Source organism: Ornithorhynchus anatinus, chromosome 5 (genome assembly GCF_004115215.2).
Source record: "Ornithorhynchus anatinus isolate Pmale09 chromosome 5, mOrnAna1.pri.v4, whole genome shotgun sequence".
In the NCBI taxonomy this organism is placed as follows: Eukaryota; Metazoa; Chordata; class Mammalia; order Monotremata; family Ornithorhynchidae; genus Ornithorhynchus; species Ornithorhynchus anatinus.
This window is the reverse complement of record NC_041732.1, coordinates 35,350,948-35,370,524: the sequence shown is the minus strand read 5'-3', so window position 1 is coordinate 35,370,524 and position 19,577 is coordinate 35,350,948. Positions and strand designations below refer to the sequence as shown.

Here is a 19,577-nt window from a genome sequence, read left to right as displayed (position 1 = left end):
CGAAGATAAGAAGTTTAGTTTTATCCATATTAAATTTGAGGTGACGGGAGGACATCCAAGTAGAAATGTCTTGAGGGCAGGAGAAATTGCTAGACTGCAGAGAGGGAGAGAGATCAGGGCTGGAGATGTAGATTTGGGTGTCATCAGCATAGAGGTGATAGTTGAAGCTCTGTGAGTGAATGAGTTTTCCAAGGGAGTGAGTGTAGATGGAAAAAAGAAGGAGACCCAGAACTGAACCTTGAAGGATACCCACAGTTAGAGGATGGGTGGCAGGGGAAGAGCTCATGAAAGAGACTGAGAATGAGCAGCCAGAGAGATAGCAGGAAAACCAGGAGAGGACAATGTCAGTAAAGCCAAGATTGGATAATGTTTCCAGGAGAAGGAGTGGTCAACAGAATCATAGACAGCTGAGAGGTTGAGGAGGATTAGGAGGAGTAGCGGTCATTGGATTTGGTGAGGAAGAGATCATTGGTAACCTTGGAGAGGGAAGCAACGTGGCTCAGGGGAAAGAGCCCGGGCTTGGGAGTCAGAGGTCATGGGTTCGAATCCTGCCTCTTCCACTTGTCAGCTGTTTGACTGTGGGCAAGTCACTTAACTTCTCTGTGCCTCAGTTCCCTCATCTGTAAAATAGGGATGATGACTGTGAGCCCCATGTGAGACAACCTGATTACCCTGTAGCTACCCCAGCACTTAGAACAGTGCTCTGCACATAGTAAGTGCTTAACAAATACCAAAATGATTATTATTATTAGTTTCTGTGAAGTGAAGAGAACGGAAGCCAGATTGGAAGGGGTCAAGGAGAGAATCAGATGAGAGGAACTTGAGACTTGGGTGTAGACAGCTAACTCAAGGATTTTGGAGAGGAATGATAGGAGGGAGATGGGGTGATAACTGGAGGGAGCTGTGGGGTCAAGGGAGGATTTTTTTTAGGATAGGGGAGATATGGATATGTATTAAAGCAATGGGGAAGAAGCTATTGGAGATTGAAGAGTTGAAGATGTCAGTTAGGGAGGGAATAAGGGAGAAGGCAAGTCTTTACGTGAGGTGTGAAGGAATGGGGTCTGAAGTGCATGTTGAGCGCGTGGATTGTGAGAGAAGGCAGGAGATTTCTTCTGGAGATAGTGCTTGGAAAGATGTTCATATATAGATATCTGTAATTTATTTGTATTAACATCTGTCCCCCTTTCTAGACCATAAACTCATTGTGGGCAGGGAATATGTCTGTTTATTGCCATATTATACTCTTCCAAGCATTTAGTACAGTGCTCTGTACATAGTAAGTGTTCAGTAAATATGATTGAATCAATGAATGAATGAATGTTCTAAGCACTGGGGTACATACAAGTTAATCTGGTTGGACATAGTCCTAGCCTTATTTGGAGCTCACAGTCTAAGTAGGAGGGAGTAGGATTTAGTCCCTGTCTTAGAGATGCGGGAACTGAAGCACAGAGAAATTAAGTGACTTGCCCAAGGTCACACAGCAGACACAAGACAGAACCAGGATCAGAACCCAGTTCCTCTGACTCCTAGGCCCATGCTCTTTCCACTAGGCCATGCTGTCACTCATTGATTGACAGATTAATACAGCATACTGTACTCAGTAGGTGCTCAGTAAATACTATTATAACCTCTAGAGGTTTGAGGCTCCAAAAGCTTTAGGATTTCTGAGCTCATCAATCACCAAATACATTTGGAACTGGATTTTAATTTGCTCAGAGTTATTTCTGATCAAACACAGATTTTCCAGTGGAAAAATACTGTCAAAACATATACATGTTCCATGCACTTATCCGCCCTCCCCACCAAAAAAGATTTATGATTGAAAATTTCAAATGTCTTGCTTGAAGATGTTCTCTGTTAAACGATGAAAGAATTTGTGTGGGTTTACTAACTTGTGTTATATGAGACACTTATTAGATTTCTGTAGGGATGTGGACTTCTATATGTCACAGGATGCTCTTTTAAGTTGCTGTCATTTCTTAGATGTCTCGAGATACTCATCTAAAGGTCAGTTTAAGTCTGCTTTGCTTGTGACAGCAGATCCTTGGGACAAAGCAAAGGGATGAATAATCGTTGGGTGACGTTATCTGTGCCTGATAATTCAGACTCTAAGTCTAACACTGTCAAGCTGCGTATCTGGATTCTAAATGTACCTTTGAAAGTCAATCTAGGAGGGTGATTTTTGTATAGGGTTAGGTCCTGTAGTTGCTGAGAATACACTAACTAGTTAGCCCAGACTGTAGCTTAAATATCGAATAACCTCTACTAACCTTTTCTCCACCTAACATCCCTTCTCTCTTTTAAATCAGAGTTTCCAGGTCAGTTTCCTCTGGGAAACGTTCCCTAAGAAACTTACCCTCTCTCCAATCCACCATCACAGTCTGAAGCCCCTTTCCTTTACAATCGAGCCATTCTTCTTTTTTTTCCTTTTTTTTCAAATGGTATTTCTTAAGTGCTTACTAGGTGCCAGACATAGTACTAGCATTGGCGTAGATCCAAGCTAATAAGGCTGGACAAAGCCCTTGTCCCATGTGAGACTCACAGTCTTAATCTCCATTTTACAGATGAGGAAACTGAGGCCCAGAGAAGTTAAGTGACTTGCCCAAAGTCACAAAGCAGACAAGTGGCAGAGCCAGAACTAGAATCCAGGTCCTTCTGATTCCCAAACCAGTGCTCTATCAACTAGGAAACACTGCTTCTAAGTTCCTTGAAGGTAGGAACAATGTCCATTCTTTAAGATCTATTTCAACTCCCAGAACCTAACTGTAACTGAGCTTTGACATTAATACCGGGAAAGAAAACCTACCTATGGCAGGAAAAAATAGATTTACAAATTCAGGAATGATAAACACTACAAAATTAGTGTGTACATTGGGATGTGGGTGTCAAAAAGATTATGAGCTAGAAGAAACTGAATGTGAAGGACTCCATCTTTGCTTTTTATCATAATAAAAGAATCCTAAATTATACATACTGTATTATCTTTCATTCAAGAGTATCCTGGAGGAAGAGCTGATGGACTATTTAAAAATTTCAAGTGATGGGACATTTGTTTGCCTACTGAAATGCTGATATAGTTAAAGATCAAACATATTTAGATCCACCAGACAAATTTCAAAACTACAGTTCAACTATTTCATATCCCAAAAGATGCACAATCAAATGCAAGACATTTAGACACTAAGCAATTATGTTTAGAGAAAAGTACATGCTTATAGCTTCTCTCTTTGCCCTCTGACATGTTCTTTACTCCCTTTGCTCCTGGCTTTCAGATGTTCTTTTGTCTGAATTTTTTTTAGGTTTTTTTTTTTCATCTCACACTGCAGCTAGATTTTCATAGTTTCCCTTCATCACATCTCCTGACTGCTTTCTACATTCTGGAGTTGGTCACCTGGGCTGATTCTGTGTGCATTGGCATTTGTTTGGGGTGAGTAGGGTGAGAGGAGGAATGTTTGGCTCCATCAGCTAGTTTCAAAACCCAAAGGCACAATTTCTCCCAGGCAGGAAAGGAACGTTTAGAAGTAAAAAGATACACTAATTAAGTTAAATTGTGTGAACCTGGGAAGGCTGAACACTGTAATTAATCTAGCCCTCTTATTGGCCCTGAGGGGAGTGATGTGCTTGGATGCACTGGATGAAATTTGGTGAAGGAGATTAAAACAGCCCTAGAAACCCTGGTGATAGAGGAAGGAGGTGATACCTGGCTTAACGGGGAAGTAAGCAGGTAGAAGCTTTGAAAGCCCATGAATAAATCTAAGCTGGCCATGATTAAGGCAGCATGGTTAGTCTGCCAGTTGCCTGAGGTTACTCAGATCTGCACACTGTTGAGAGACTAGAGTTAGTGTGAGGCAGATCAGAGAATATAAGTCCATTTCAAAATTCTACTCTTACCCTGAAGCCTCCAGGACAACTTTGAAATATGTTTTGTTAGAGAGCCATGTTGCTGTCTTATAAATCAGGGTTCCCATATTGTTCATCCTTTTGTTCTTTTATTCATAGGTCATGTCTATACCTATGATTTAAAGTGCAGTGGAAAATAGAGCACTGTGTAGAAATCACTTGAATCTGGTGCATGGTTTTCAAAGGTGCAGGCAGCAAATTTACTGAACAATTTGAAAAGAGGACTGATAGTTCAGACAGTGCTGCAGTAAAGCATTGTGTTTTTCAATGTGGCATGAAAGTTGGAATATGGAATGACAGGCATAAAGACATTTGCATGCAAAGAAAAGCCAGAGAATTTTGTAGAGACTGTAGTAATCAGTAGGCTGTTTTTTTATCTTAACATACTTTAGTTTTTTAAGGTTTCTGGCTTCAAACCACCCACAGTTGCATGCAAACCATAATTTAATTGTACTACTGCCAAGTATTATCACTGAATACCAAGGTTCTACTTTTTGCAGTCTTAAAACTCACCAAAATAGCCAAGGGACAATTAGGTAATGGTGGTGATGATGATGGTATTTGTTAAGTGCTTACTATGTGATAAGCACTAAAGTAGATACAAGATACAGTCCCTGTCCCATATGGGGCTCACATTCCAAGTATGGGAAAGAGCAGATATTTCACCCCCATTTTACAGATGAGGAAACTGAGGTCCAGAAAAGTTAAGTGATTTACCCAAAGTCATACAGTAGGCAAGTGGCAGAGCTGAGATTAGGACCCAAGTGGCAGAGCTGGGGTTAGAACTCACGTTCTACAGCTCCCAGGTGCAAGATTTAACATTTTGCTCTGTATTTCAGCTCTAGAAGTATCATGAATAGGAACTCTTCTTAGCATTCCTTCATGGGCCCAAGGTAGGAGCATTCTCTTCTCTTCTAACTCAACAGTGTATTCTTGCATCAATAAGGGATTATAAAATGCTCAAGAGCAGGGCCCATGTCTTCAAAGAGATTGTTAACTGATGGAAGGGACTTTGGATTTCATTTCTACTGCACTTGCCCAAGCACGTAGTAGAGTGCTTGGCACCAAGTAGGTGTTCAGCAAATACTGATGATGTTGATGATTTCAACACCTGGCAGAAGTTTTCTGTGCATTTCTGGGGTGCTCCTAACAACTAAGGTGAACACTAACAGCATTCAAGAATATCGGTCTCCCCTTTACCAAATTGCCCCCACCCCCAACACACACTTCCACATAGTACCCAGAAGGGGACAGATCAAATGAAAAGCAGACAAATGGCCATCCAAAAAACAAGGCTCCCTTTAGGAGAGCATTGCTAGGTTACTCAAAGCTCAAAGTCCTCATCCATTCAAATAAAGGGAGCTCCGACTGCTGCCTGGCCTTCTGCTGTCTATGGCAAACAGTGAGAAAATTAATTTTCTGAGCAACGATTTGTCACCAACTACCCCCAACACCCATCCTCCTGACTATGGTCTGCCCCACCTCACGCACACCTCCCACCAAATGGTTCTCCCTTCTTCCAGAAGGGTTTCAGCACAACTCACCACCTACTTTAAAAACTTCAGGGCTCCACTCCTGAAAGAATTGGGGATTTCAGCATCACAGGCAATTTGGGGGTGTTTTTACAGCAATTATTTTCTCCATCTCATTCACACGTTCCATTTTACAATATTTGCAAGTGACCTTCACGTGGCAGTAGCCACTTGAACACTTTTTTTTTTCAGAAAGCACTGCAGTTTTCACTTAATAGGAGAGGGAAGGGGGACTAAACACATGGGTATCTACCTTGCTGGGTGATAGGGCTTCTATTTTGGAGACTGAGCAGGGGAATTTAGACAGGCCTGATTATCACTGTCCCCTCTCTGTGAAGAATGAAATTCCCTTCCAAAATTTAATGAGATTTAATGAGATGCCTGCATTGCTGTGGCTGTTATAATGTACTGCTTTAAGTAGCCCAATATAACCTGAGGCATATGATACCTGCTACTCCGAATCAGTCAGAATTGTATCTCTTCTATTAATGGGAGGCACCTTGCTTTGCCATTCCAAGAGACTTAGCTTGAAAAGAAAGCACTTTGAAGGATAATAGTTTTTGCTGGGCCTCAGCAATAACCCCAACTCCACACACTTCAGCCAGAATCCTTTTCAGAAATGAAAGAGAGAGAGAAAGAGAGAAAGGCAAGAGAGCACACAGGAAAGTGTCATAGGCAGTAGAAGCACAAAAGCAACTCTCCACATAGAAACCAAGGGATACCTGGGTTGACAGAGGATTTGGGAGAACTGGAGGCAGAAGTGTTTTAAAGAGGGCAGTGTAGTAGTTGTTCAATAGCAAATGAAAGCAGTTCTGAATCCAGTTTGGAGGATATTCAACCTCCATATATTAATCAGTGGTATTTATTGAACACCTATAGTTTTCAGAGTACTGCATTAAGCACTTGGGAGAGCCCAGTAAAATTAGTGGACATACTCCTCGCCCTCAAGAAGCTTGCAGTCAAGCCAGGGTGACAGGCACTAAAATAAATTATAGATAGGAGGAAGTAATAGAATAAGAAGAGCATTTCTTCCCATTCTTTCTCTACCAAAGAAGCTACAGAGATAGCAAAATTAGTGAAATAAATATTCCTATTGCCCTCCTAGCATAAAGGGCAAGTAGCAAGTAACACTTAACATGTTTGGATTCTAAGTATCATTTAGCTAATCCATTAGTCCAACAAAGAATGTTGATTATTGTATGGGCCTTTCCTGTCCTTTGGCCTCATTTTGGCAACTGGATGTTTCTTGTACTTTGAACAGAGATGACAATGAACAGTTTGGAAAGGGACACCAAGGCAGAAGAAAAAAAATCCACCTATGAATCTCTCAGTCATCGCACATACAGATCCCTGTCTCTTGAAGCCAAAAGTACAAACTGTTCCTCTACTGAAATGTATTTGTTTCATCTGCCTCTAAAACCACTATAAACCAGAGAACGAATGGCAGCGGAGCAGTGTGAATGGTAAATTGTGATCAAATCAAAGTCAAATAATGGTTCATTTTGTGCCACAACATCTCCCCTGGATGTCTCCCTCAACACTCCTGAAAGTAAGAATCAATTCAGCAGGATTTCTCCCAGTGAGGTATTTGAATAGGGTAAATATGGTCATTCTTTACCTCCACTTGGTGCTGGCAGAACAAACAAGGCCCTCCAAATTTATGGGCTCAATTACTTTTAGGTTAACAAGCACTGAAGAGCTGTGGAAATACCCCCCTAGAGTTTCATTGTGGGTTAATGGACAATCATCCAGACTTTCTCCTAGACTATTAGAATAATAAACACCAGGCAGTTCAATCAATTAGACATTTCACTAGGACTATTGCTCAAGTGGACTAAGCAGTTGGGACCATTCTCAGTAGAATAATGGCCCCGCAGCAGTCTCTACAGTTTCTTTACTTCATGCTGTTGGGTCTAGGTCTTTGACCCAAATTAAGACAGTCCATGCCAAGGGTACCTGTGGCTTCTGGATGGAGTCCCTTGAAGGCTTTCTGTGGAAAAATATTAGATTGATCATGTCCAGTTTTCATTGAGACTGTGAACCCTATGTGGGACAGGGACTGTGTCCAACCTGATTTGCTTGTATCCACCCCAGCGCTTAGTAGAGTGGCTGGCACAAAGTAAGCGAATAACAAATACCATGGATTTTTTTATTGTTATTATCACAATTGTTGCAGTTGACTACTTTTTTCTCTTTACAAGGCGAGAAACGGTTAGTCTACATAACACTACAGTTGGTAATCATTTTCTCTGAACAGGTAAGGAAACATGATGGATCTTTCTCAACAATTTATATTAGAAAGAAAAAAATACCCTGATTTATATATAAATCTTGCATACGAATAGTTCTCCATTAACTATGGAGTGGGTTTGTACTATTTATTGAGTGCATACTCGTTCAGAGCACTGTACTAAGCGCTTGGGAGAGTGCAATACTGTTGACCCTCCCAATCCTTAACCACAGGGAATTTATACTCTAGTGAGGAAAGAAGGGGTTCTAGATAGGAAGACGTAATTGATCTAGATGGGATAGATCTAAAACCCAATCATCTGGTAGCCCTTCCCTGAAGAGTTCCGGCCATTGGCCTGGATGGAAGATATTATCCCAAACTGAGTTTCAACCTAATTGAAAACATACACCACTGTTTTAGATAAATGTCTATCCTTCTACACCAATACAGGTCATTAGATGAAGCTATAATAAAATATTGGATGAAATAGAGTATCAGCGGCCTAAACTATGCCAGTCACAGTGGGAGGTTTTGGGGGGTGTTAGTCAAAATTTAGGAGATATTAGTCAAAATTTACTGCTTCTAATTTTATTTAAATTAAATGTTTTTTAATTTCAATTCTTACCTGTCCCCAGTCTGACTTTGCAATCAGGACTAATAGATTCCACCTCTGTATATTTATAGGGATTACTAATTTACATGGTTGCTTTAGAATATATATTATTCAGTCAAAAGGAAACCAGCAAGTGTGAATTTTGCCTCTGAATTTATTCTTTTTCACTCCTGTGTCACCATCCCTTTGTCCTAACCAATAATATTCAGTATGCATCCATGCTTCAGAACAGTATTCATTATTCACTATGTATCCATTCTTCAGAATACACTGTTGAGAAGCAACATAGTCTAATGGAAAGAGCAAAGGCTTGGGAATCAGAGGACCTAGGTTCTAATCCCAGCTCCACTACTTGTCTGCTGTGTGATCTTGGGCAAGTCAGTTGACTTCTCTGCATCTCACTTACCTCATCTAAAAAATGGGGATTAAGACTGTGAGCTTTATGTGGGACAGGGACTATGTCGACCCTGATGATCTTGTATCTACCCCTATGCTTAGTACAGTGCCTGGTACACAGTAAGCATTTAGCAAATACCATTAAAAGAATAAGAACAATGATGGCATTTATTAAGCATTGACTAGGCAATAAGTGTTATGCTGAACACCGGGAAGAACACAATATAATCAAATTAGGTACAATTCCTGTTCACAGTTCAGGAGGAAAGGTAGATGTTTTATTTGCATTTTAAAGGATATGACACTGATTCACACAGAAGTTAAGTGACATGCCCAAGGCCGTATAACAGGAAAGTGACAGTGCTAGGACTAGAACCCAGGTCTCACCTTTTAGTCCTATTCTCTTTCTTTTAGGTCATGCCTCTTTCCCATCCATCTTCAAAAATGGTCCAAATTTGATATAACAAATAGCTAGTTTGATGATAGGTTGGAAGCTTTTTGACTAATCAGCTTCTCCTGCCGCTCTCTGCTCTAATCCTTCCTGTCGTCGGCTGGTAGTTCACTTCTTAAAGAGTTACAGTACTACCCTTACAGTATGTATTTTATTTTTGGTGTTTCCATAGATGGCCACCTATGCTTCCTTTCTATAATCATTTCTTGATTTTCTTTCCGTGCACACCATTTGGAAGTAAATGGCAAGTTTCCTAGGCTTCTTATAATGGCCCATCAAGACTGACACAGTTGCACAGTAGACCCTTTTTACAGCATGTTCATTTTACGTTAAATGGCTGACGACAATAGCACTAAGCCCAGCAAACTGTATTATAAGCACAGTTGGACCAGGAACTAAATCCCTGGGTCCTCAGACAGCCGGTAATTTCATCCCAAACCCAGGCAGCTAAACAATAACTAATAATGGGGCCAGTGTTTGACCTGTCGTAAATGAAAGGCTGTAGCTGTTTACACTACAATGGAGCACATGGTCAGAGTCTCTTATTCCTCTCCTAATAAACTCCTCCCCTCTAGTTTTCTCCACTGTAAAAGAACAACCAAGAAGCCCTCAGTAGAGTGATTCAGGAGTATTTCTGATAAGAGGTGGAATGGGATCACCAAAAAAAGGAAAGGTATTTTGGAGGTGAGTGGAGGATGGGAAGGTGGAGTTGGCAGGCGACTTTGAGTCACTTGTGGATCTTGGGCAAAGAGAAACATTAATGTGGCACTGGGACATTTCAGGAAAGGATGAAGGATTGCTCCCACAATTAAAAAAAATCTTATTTAACATTTTTAATGCTGGTAACTTTTCTCAATATTATTGTCATATTTAAGTGATTAATATGTGTCTAAGCACTGGGATAGATACAAATTAATCAAGTTGGACAAAGTCCATGTCTCACACAGGACTCGCAGTCTAAATAGGAAGGAGAACAGGTATTTAATCCCCATTTTTACAGCTGAGGAAACTGAGGCACAGTGAAGTAAAGTGACTAGTCCAAGGTCACACAGCAAGCAATTGGACATGCTGGGATTAGTACCTAGGTCCTCTGCCTCCCATGCCCGTGCTCCTTCCACTAGGCCGCATTGCTTTCTTATTTACTGCAGTGTTTTATTTATTCAAAAACTCAACTTAAGAAACTTGTCATACTTGGGCAGCGGAAATGTGAGGAGCCATCATGTATGGAAGCCAAGATACAGGGTTGTTGACTTGGTTGAGTTATGGAAATCAATCAATAACAACAGAATTCACTGAGACCCCACTGTGAGCAAAGCGGTGAACTGTGAACCAGATGCTGCAATTTATTCTAGTGCTGCTCTACTAAAGGGAAACATTGCCAATTGGGGTGGTACCTTCTTCCCTCCACCAGAGCAGAAATCATGCTGAGAGAAGATTTTCTGAAGGGGGTCGGCACTGGAAGACAGCAGCCCAGTGAGTCTCTAAGGGAGTCACCAACTACTGTGTTACTGTTAGCAACCCCTTCTCACTATCTCAGTTTTCCATACAGGATCTATGAGAGAAGCAAGTTCTGACTTCATTTCTCTGGCAGGCTATAGCTGCGGCAAATTGGAGGACTGCATAAAACCATCCACATAGGTAGGTGTTTAATAGCTCCATATCTTCAAAGCGCCACTGGGGTCACTGTGGGACTCTTTTTTCTCCCTTACACCCAGAATAACACAAGGTCTTAACAAGACTTGGAAGCAATTTTGATATCAAAAACTAAGAGACAGCTCTACTTTTAATAAGCCTTAATATAAGGGTATCAGCAGCACCCTTGGTGCTTAGGCCAGAAATGACAGTTTTATTATCCTTTCTTTTGATACTGATAAATTGGTTCAGGCTAAGGGCAGCCTTTTTTGCTGCCACAAAAAAGGCAAGAAAAAAAAAAGAAACTATCACCAGAGTTATTTAAAGCTCTATAGAAAATTCAAATAGACAGGAGATTTCATATTGCTGTTGTCACCTAGTTCTGAGCCCTGGAGGTTTGCCTAATGCAAGGGGACTTTTCTGATTGTGTGGGTGTGTTTGGGTGTCTTTGAAAATTTCATCCCCATATATGCAAAGCTGCCAATTGCTGTGACACAGTTTAGATTTTTGGTGTGCGACAAGTCTCCTTAAAATGCCAGGCTTTTTGTATATCACAGAATGAAGAACTGTTGAACTGCATTAGGAAAAAAAAACCCAACTTCTTGCCAAATCTAACAGCCTATACTCCATCATAATTCTCTTTACCCTCTCAACTACCTTTCCTGCTGTGGACCATCCTCCCATCCTTGAAACATTATCCAATCTTGGCTTTTTTATGGTATTTGTTAAGTGCTTGCTATGCACAAGACACTATACTAAGCACTGGGGCTGAAATAAATCAAATTGGACAAGGTCCCTGTCCCATTTGGGGCTCAATGTCTCAATCCCCATTTAAAGATGAGGTAACTGAGGCACAGGGAAATTAAGTGACTTGCTCAAGATCACACAGGCCCATGTCCTATCCACTCCACCATGCTGTTTCTCTTCAGTTTCTTCTTCTATGCCACGTTAATCAGATTGGATACAGTCCATGTCCCACATGGGGCAATTTGAAACCTCATTTTACAAATGAGGTAACTGAGGCCCAGAGAAGTTTAGGTCACAGAATAGACAAGTGGTGGAGCCAGGATTAGAACCCAAGTCCTCCTGACTCTCAGGCCCATGGTCTTTCCATTAGGCCACACTGCTTTATGACACTCTCTTCTCCTGATTCTCCTCCTATTTTTCTGACCACTCTTTCTCAGTCTCTTTCACAGGCTCCTCCTCTGCCTCCCCCTTCTAATTGTGGGAGTCCCTCAAGGATCAGTTCTGGATTCCCTTCTATTCTCCTTCTACACCAACTCCCTTGGAAAACTCATTTGCTCCTATGGCTTCAAATACCTTCTTTACAAGGACGATTACCAATTCTATCTCTCCAGCCCTGATCTGTCTCCCTCTCTGAAGACATACATTTCCTCCTGCTGTTAGGGCATCTCTACTTGAATGACCCACCAAAACCTCAAACTAATGTCCAGAACTATAGGTTTATCCAGTTTAAAGCATTCAATCATTTTACACCCTCCTAGTTTACCTAGCTGAATTCATACTACAACCTGGTCTCGCACTTCACTTCTCTAACTACTATTTACTTACTGTACCTCAATTTCAGCTCTCTCAGGATTGCTCCTGGAGAATTTCCAGTACTCTTCCAGTCTCAGCTATGGGAAGGAGAGCCAAGCAGAGGAACACCCATTCCATTCTTAGCTTGAGCAGTGGCTAGCGAGTGGAAGGCAATCAGCTATAAGTCAAAACTCACCTGTGCTGGGCAGCAGCGGCATGGGAGAGAGTTAAGGGTGGAGACCCAAGTTTACCATGCAGATGAAGGCAATGGTAAACTACTTCCGTATTTTTACCAAGAAAACTCCATGGATACCTTACTAGAATGATTGCAGATGGAGGTGGGGCATTCTGGGAGAGATGTGACCATGGAGCCGCTATGGGTCAGAGACAACTAAACAGCATAAGACAAGACAAAACCTCAATTTCATCTATCTCACCACTGAACCCTTCCTTGATCCTCTCTCTGGACTGGAATTCCTCCATCTATACACCAGACCACCATTCTCCCCACTTTCAAAGCTTTATTAAAGTCATATCTCCTTCAAGAAGCCTTGCCTGATTAAAACCTCTTTTCCCTTTCTCCGTCTCTCTTCTTGGTCATCATGAACTAGGATCCGTATCCTTCCAGTACTTGATATTCACCCCATTCTCAGGCTCCCAACGCTCACATAAAAACCTAAAAAGTTATTATTATTTTGGTCCCTGCCTCCAGACTGTAAATTCATTTTGGGAATAGAAAGTGTCTTTCACCTCTGATGATGATGAAAACAATAATAATAATTGTGGTATTTGTTTAGCATTTACTCTGTGCCAGGCACTGTACTAAGCTCTGGGGTAGATACAAGCTAATAAGGTTGGACACAGTCCCTATCCCAAGTGAGGTTCACAGTCTTAATCCCCACTTTACAGATGAGGAAACTGAGGCACTGAGAAGTTAAATGACTTGTCTTAGGTCACATAGCTGAGAACTGGCATGGCTGGGATTAGAACCCAGGTCCTCTGATTCCTAGATCTGTACTGTTTCCACTAGGCCATGCTGCTGCATTGTACTCTCCCAAACCCTTATTACAGTGTTTTGTAAATAGTAAGCACTCAATATATAGCATTGGTTGATTGATAAAGAAACTTCCAATGTACATAATAAAAGATAATAATAATAATAATAATTATTATGGTATTAAGTGATTACTATGTGCCAGGCACTGTAGTAAGGACTGGGGTAGATACAAGCAAATTGGATTGGACACAGTCCCTGTCCCATGTGGGACTCACAGTCTCACTCTGCAATTTACAGATAAGGAAACTGAGGCACAGAGAAATGAAGTGACTTGTCTAAGGTCACCCAGCATAAAAGTGGTAGAGCCAGAATTAGAACCCATGACCATCTGACCCCCAGTCCCATGCTCTATCCACTAGTTCATGCTGCTTCTCATAAAGGATAAAGGAAAGGGAAATTAGCCTTGACTGATTAAAGCAATGGTGATCAGCATTTGTTTTTCATATCCCAAAATTGGAATTCAGAGATCTAGATCCAGAATATTATTTTGCCTCTGGATCTCCAGTGTCCCTAGTGTAGGAATTTCATAGAGGTTGGGCCATACCTATCATTTTTAAGCTAAGAAAAGTTTGGTGCTTTCAGAAACATTGTATTTTTTATTAGAGTTGCTTGTGAATTTTTCATTATTTCTAGAAATGTAATGTAATTTTACAAAACCTTCACCTAAAAGTAACAGTTTTCAAAATCTAAATACATGAGTAAAGATGTAGATGAACATTAGTGATGGTTGAGCTTATTGAGTAGGCCTAGAATCAATCAACCTAGAGTTGCTTGAACCAAGATCACATTGCATATTCTGGGGAACATTTCTTCACTCCTTGGAACTCTAATTCTTTGTCCATAACAACGGAATAAGATAACCTGACTCTTGCCTCTCTTCCCCTTCCCTCTCCTACCAGGGATTCCAATTGTCAAGCACTCTGAGCTCCTTGGGCTTAAGCATCTGGTTCCGGAGTCAGATTCTTACTGGGAAGATATGGTCTTAAAACTACAGCGGGTATGACAGTTGAGTGTAGGGTAGACTGTGTCCCATTTGCCTTTTCAGTGAAAAAGATTGCTAAACGAATCAAGAATATGTACTTAGAGAGGGGTTATGATGTCATCTGGAGGGTACAGCCAGTGGTAGAAGAGATTCAGCATAGCCCTAAATTTTAGGCTTGGTCAACATTGGTCTAAAAAGCATTGAAAAAATTGGAGCCCATCCCACTCCACCCTACATTTCTTTTTAATTATTCAAAGGTGGACTTGATAATTTGAAGGGAGACTCTGGTTGAGCTGCTCTCTCAAATTTTCATAAAGGCATTGTTAATACTGAGAGGGAAATTAAAATCAATCCAAACAATAGTATTTATTGAGTGATAACCTTGCACAGAGTAATGTTCTAAACACTTGGGAGTGTATAATACAATAGAATCAGCAGGCACATTCCTTGCCCGTAGTGAGCTTACTATGGCATAACAGTCCCTTTCATTTTGGGGATATGTAGCTATTTTATTCTGGGACCACAATGGTAGACAGTTGAGGTAAAAGAAAGAGGAAATAAAGAAAGAAGGGAGATGGAGGAAGAGAGAAAAAGGAGGAGAGAGAGGGGGGACACTGACCCTTGGATTTAAATACATCACATCTGTACAGATTGATATTGATGAGAATTACAATAACCCAAGAACCTCCAAAATTGAAAAGTCAGGCTGGAAAGAAGGAAGGTTCACAGCTAATCAATTAGCCAGAATCTGGGCCAAATGGGTAGCCACCGAAGCTGAGAAGGATACCTTTTTCTATGGTATTTGCTAACAGTTTACTATGAGTCAAGCACTGTTCTAAGTGTTGGAGTAGAAAGAAGATATTCAGATTGGACACAATCCCTGTCCCACATAGGACTCACAGTCTAAGTAAGAGGGAGTCAGATTCAATCCCAATTTTACAGATGAGATAATTGAGGCACAGAGAAGTTAAGTGATTTGCCCAAGATTACCCAAGATTGCCCAGGTTTACCCAAGATTACCCAAGATTGCCCAAGATTACCTCTCTGGCCGGTCATTCTTGGTCTCCTTCGCTGGCGCCTCCTCCCCCTCCCATCCTTTAACTGTTGGAGTTCCTCAAGGGTCAGTTCTTGGCCCTCTTCTGTTCTCCATTTACACTCACTCCCTCGGTGAACTCATTCGCTCTCACGGCTTTGACTACCATCTCTACGCAGATGACACGCAGATCTACATCTCCGCCCCTGTCCTCCCCCTCCCTTCAGGCTCGCATCTCCTCCTGCCTCCAGGATGTCTCCACCTGGATGTCGGCCTGTCATCTAAGACTCAACATGAGCAAGACTGAGCTCCTCATCTTCCCTCCCAAACCCGGTCCTCTCCCAGACTTCTCTATCACCGTGGATGGCACGACCATCCTTTCCGTCTCTCAGGCCCGCAATCTTGGTGTCATCCTTGACTCGTCTCTCTCGTTCACCCCATACATCCTATCCGTTACCAAGACCTGCTGGTTTCACCTTTACAATATCGCCAAGATCCGCCCTTTCCTCTCCACCCAAACGGCTACCTTACTGCTACGGACTCTCGTTATATCCCGGCTAGACTACTGTGTCGGCCTTCTCTCTGGCCTCCCTTCCTCCTCTCTCGCTCCGCTCCAGTCTATTCTTCACTCCACTGCCCGGCTCATCTTCCTGCAGAAACGATCTGGGCATGTCACTCCCCTTCTTAAACAACTCCAGTGGTTGCCTATCAACCTCTGCTCCAAACAAAAACTCCTCACTCTAGGCTTCAAGGCTCTACATCACCTTGCCCCTTCCTACCTCTTCTCCCTTCTCTCTTTCTACCGCCCACCCCGCACGCTCCGCTCCTCTGCCGCCCACCTCCTCACCGTCCCTCGATCTCGCCTATCCCGCCGTCGACCCCTGGGCCACGTCCTCCCGTGGTCCCGGAACGCCCTCCCTCCTCACTTCTGCCAAACTGATTCTCTTCCCCTCTTCAAAACCCTACTTAAAACTCACCTCCTCCAAGAGGCCTTCCCAGACTGAGCTCCTCTTCTCCCTCTACTCCCTCTACCACCCCCCCTTTACCTCTCTGCAGCTAAACCCTCTTTTCCCCCTTTCCCTCTGCTCCTCCACCTCTCCCTTCCCATCCCCACAGCACTGTACTCATCCGCTCAACTGTATATATTTCCATTACCTTATTTATTTTGTTAATGAATTGTACATTGCCTTGATTCTATTTAGTTGCCATTGTTTTTACGAGATGTTCTTCCCCTTGACTCTATTTATTGCCATTGTTCTCGTCTGTCCGTCTCCCCCGATTAGACTGTAAGCCCGTCAAATGGCAGGGACTGTCTCTATCTATTGCTGACTTGTTCATTCCAAGTGCTTAGTACAGTGCTCTACACATAGTAAGCGCTCAATAAATACTATTGAATGAAAAGATTACACAACAGACTAGAGGGAAACCATATGGCCTAGAGGGAAGCAAAGTGGCCTAGAGCATAGAGCACAGGCCTGGGAGTCAGAGGAATTGAGTTCTAATCCTGGCTCTGCCAAATGCTTGCTGTGTAACCTTGGGCAAAGCACTTAACTTCTCTGTGCCTCAGTTCCCCCCTTTTGCCTCCTTCTTAGAATGTGAGCCCCATGCTTAGAACAGTGTTTGACACATTAGGAAGCACTCAGCAAACACCAAAGACCTTAAAAAAAAAAGTAATGTTGTCTGAGGAAGAACCCAGGCCTTTGACTAAGACTAGACCAAGCTGTTTTCTCTCAGCCAACTGCAGCAAGAAGAGCAATCTCTTCCAGCCTATGAACAGAGCACCCCTGCTTTGGGATAGTGCCTGATCCCAAAAACATCATGAGCAGCAGTCACCCCTCCAGAGACAGAGAGGGACAACGCAGTGATAGGTACCTCATGCTGGAAAGGACCCCAGGAACAACAGCATCTCAGAACTTCCTCCTCCTGAAAGCAAATCTCCCTACTGGTTCAGTGCCTCCATTCCTGTCTTGTCTCCATCCTCACAGGCCGCTCTAGCCCAGAGTTCTTCCCCAAACCCAGCATGCTACCAACTCAGGCAAGAAGAGCCTTCAGGAATGGTAGTCGCCATTTTCTCTTCACTCTGAGCCAGAAGCTGTAATCACATCCCATCAAAATGGGCTCCACCCAAAGAGCCAGAAATTACTCTAGTTAATTACTCTGGCACTTTCTACAATGCCAGGCAAATTCATTCATTCAATCGTATTTATTGAGAGCTTACTGTGTGCATAGCACTGTATTAAGCGCTTGGGAGAGTACACTACAACAATAAAGAGATACATTCCCCAAATGTCATCGTATGTAGCTCATGTACTCTGCAATTTTCTGCTGGGTTCAGTTATTATAATTATAATTATTCATTATCATTATTATTATTATTCCCCCATACTTAATGATCACAAAGAACGGTGACTCTCACAAGTAAAGCTCCCAGGTAAGAAATCAGGCCTACAAGGAGCAGTCACTAACTTTTCAAGATACCCCTGCCTAATTGCTCAGTGAACTATGTCCACGATTTTCTTCACTATTCTCTGACATCTCAAAACTGACAGAACTAGCACTTGGTTAATGTACTGAAGAACTTAATACTGTGCCAAGTACAGCATTTAGTTCAGAACTCTGCATACAGTAAGTACTCAATAAATACCATTCATTAATGGATTGGAGAGGTAGTTACTATCCTTTGGAACAAGCTTCACCTATTGACTTCATTTCATCTCTACTGACCAGACGAAGTTTCCTATAAAAATGCCCAGGCATTCATTAGGAAACAAAATGGTCAGACATGCCACATTTACTGTCACTTCACAGCCTATGTAATTAATATGGGGAAAAAAATCAGAATTCAAAATACACTGCTGGGAGAAGAGAGGCAGGGCTGTTGTATATGACATGGATTAGAGGTTTTGGGAGATAAACTGAAGCATAGATATAAGTGGTACAATATTGAATGGATAATAGCTGAGAAAAATGAAAGAAGCTCACTATGAGTCTACTGTGGACTTAGATTATGAGTGCCTTAACTGAATTTCCTCTAATGACTCCAGCGCTGCTTCCAGGGTATGGCAAAGAAATATGTCAACAAATGAACAAATGTTTTATTATTAATTAGTAATGGTGATTCTACTTATGCATGGTAAGTTCCTACTAAACACCATCTTTCCCAACAGACAACACATAAAATGTTCAGATGAGAGTTTGCTAGATTTCATTTTAATATTGTATTTCCCCAGAATGCAGCTAGAACTTCAAAATAGGGCTATAATATTAGAGTCATAAGGGGTAGATTCATATTCCTCATTAATACCTGTCCCCACAATATCATGATATCTAGAGAGGTAACATGGCCTAGTGGATCTAGCACAGTCCTGGGAGTTGAAAAGGACCTGGGTTCTAATCCTGTTTCCTCCACTTGTCTGCTTTATGACATGGGGTAAGTCACTATGACTTCTCTGTGCCTCAGTTACCTCATCTGTAAAATTGGGATTAAGACTGTGAGCCCCATGTGGGACATGGGCTGTGTCCAACCTGATTAGTTCTTACCTACCCCAGCACTTGATACAATGCCTGGTAAATTCATTCATTCAATCGTATTTATTGAGTGCTTACTGTGTGCAGAGCACCATACTAAGCGCTTGGGAGAGTACAATATAACAATAAACAGACACATTTCCAAATAGTAAGAGCTTAACCAACACCATGCCCTCTCAGAATCATACCTGGAGTGTTTCCATTACCAGTCTCGTCTATGAGAGGGAGAATCAAGCAGAGGCATAGCCATTCTATTCCTAGCTTGGACAGTGACTAGAGAGTGGAAGGCAATCTGCTCCGAGTTAAAACTCATCTGCAGTGGGCAGCAGTGGCATGGTAGAGAGTTGAGGGCAGAGACTCAAGTTGACTGCATGGAGAAGACAGTAGTAAATCACTTCCATATTTTTACCAAGAAAACCCTGTGGATACATTACCAGAACGATTGCAGATAGAGGTAGAGCATTCCGGGAGAGATGTGTCCATGGAATCGCCATGAGTCAGAAACAACTCAACAGTATATTAGAACAAACACCTTAAAAAAAGTCCTCTGCTATGAAAACTAGGTTAATTAATTGATTCTCACCTAACATCTCCAGCCTTCATTACACATCACTGGTCCCTGGTGCAAAAGCTGGGCAGCACAGTCAATCACTTGGAAGAGTACGATAGAGTAAGTAGATGTGA

The 19,577-nt window shown here is 42.0% G+C and overlaps 1 non-coding gene across 1 annotated transcript; it reads left to right on the top strand.

Annotated features, from left to right (window-relative positions):
• The first annotated feature begins 12,341 nt into the window (after nucleotides 1-12,341).
• LOC114812653 lies at nucleotides 12,342-12,479 on the top strand. Its single transcript, XR_003760304.1, has one exon. It is a non-coding gene; the product is annotated as a small nucleolar RNA SNORA7 (small nucleolar RNA).
• Nucleotides 12,480-19,577: the final 7,098 nt, after the last annotated feature.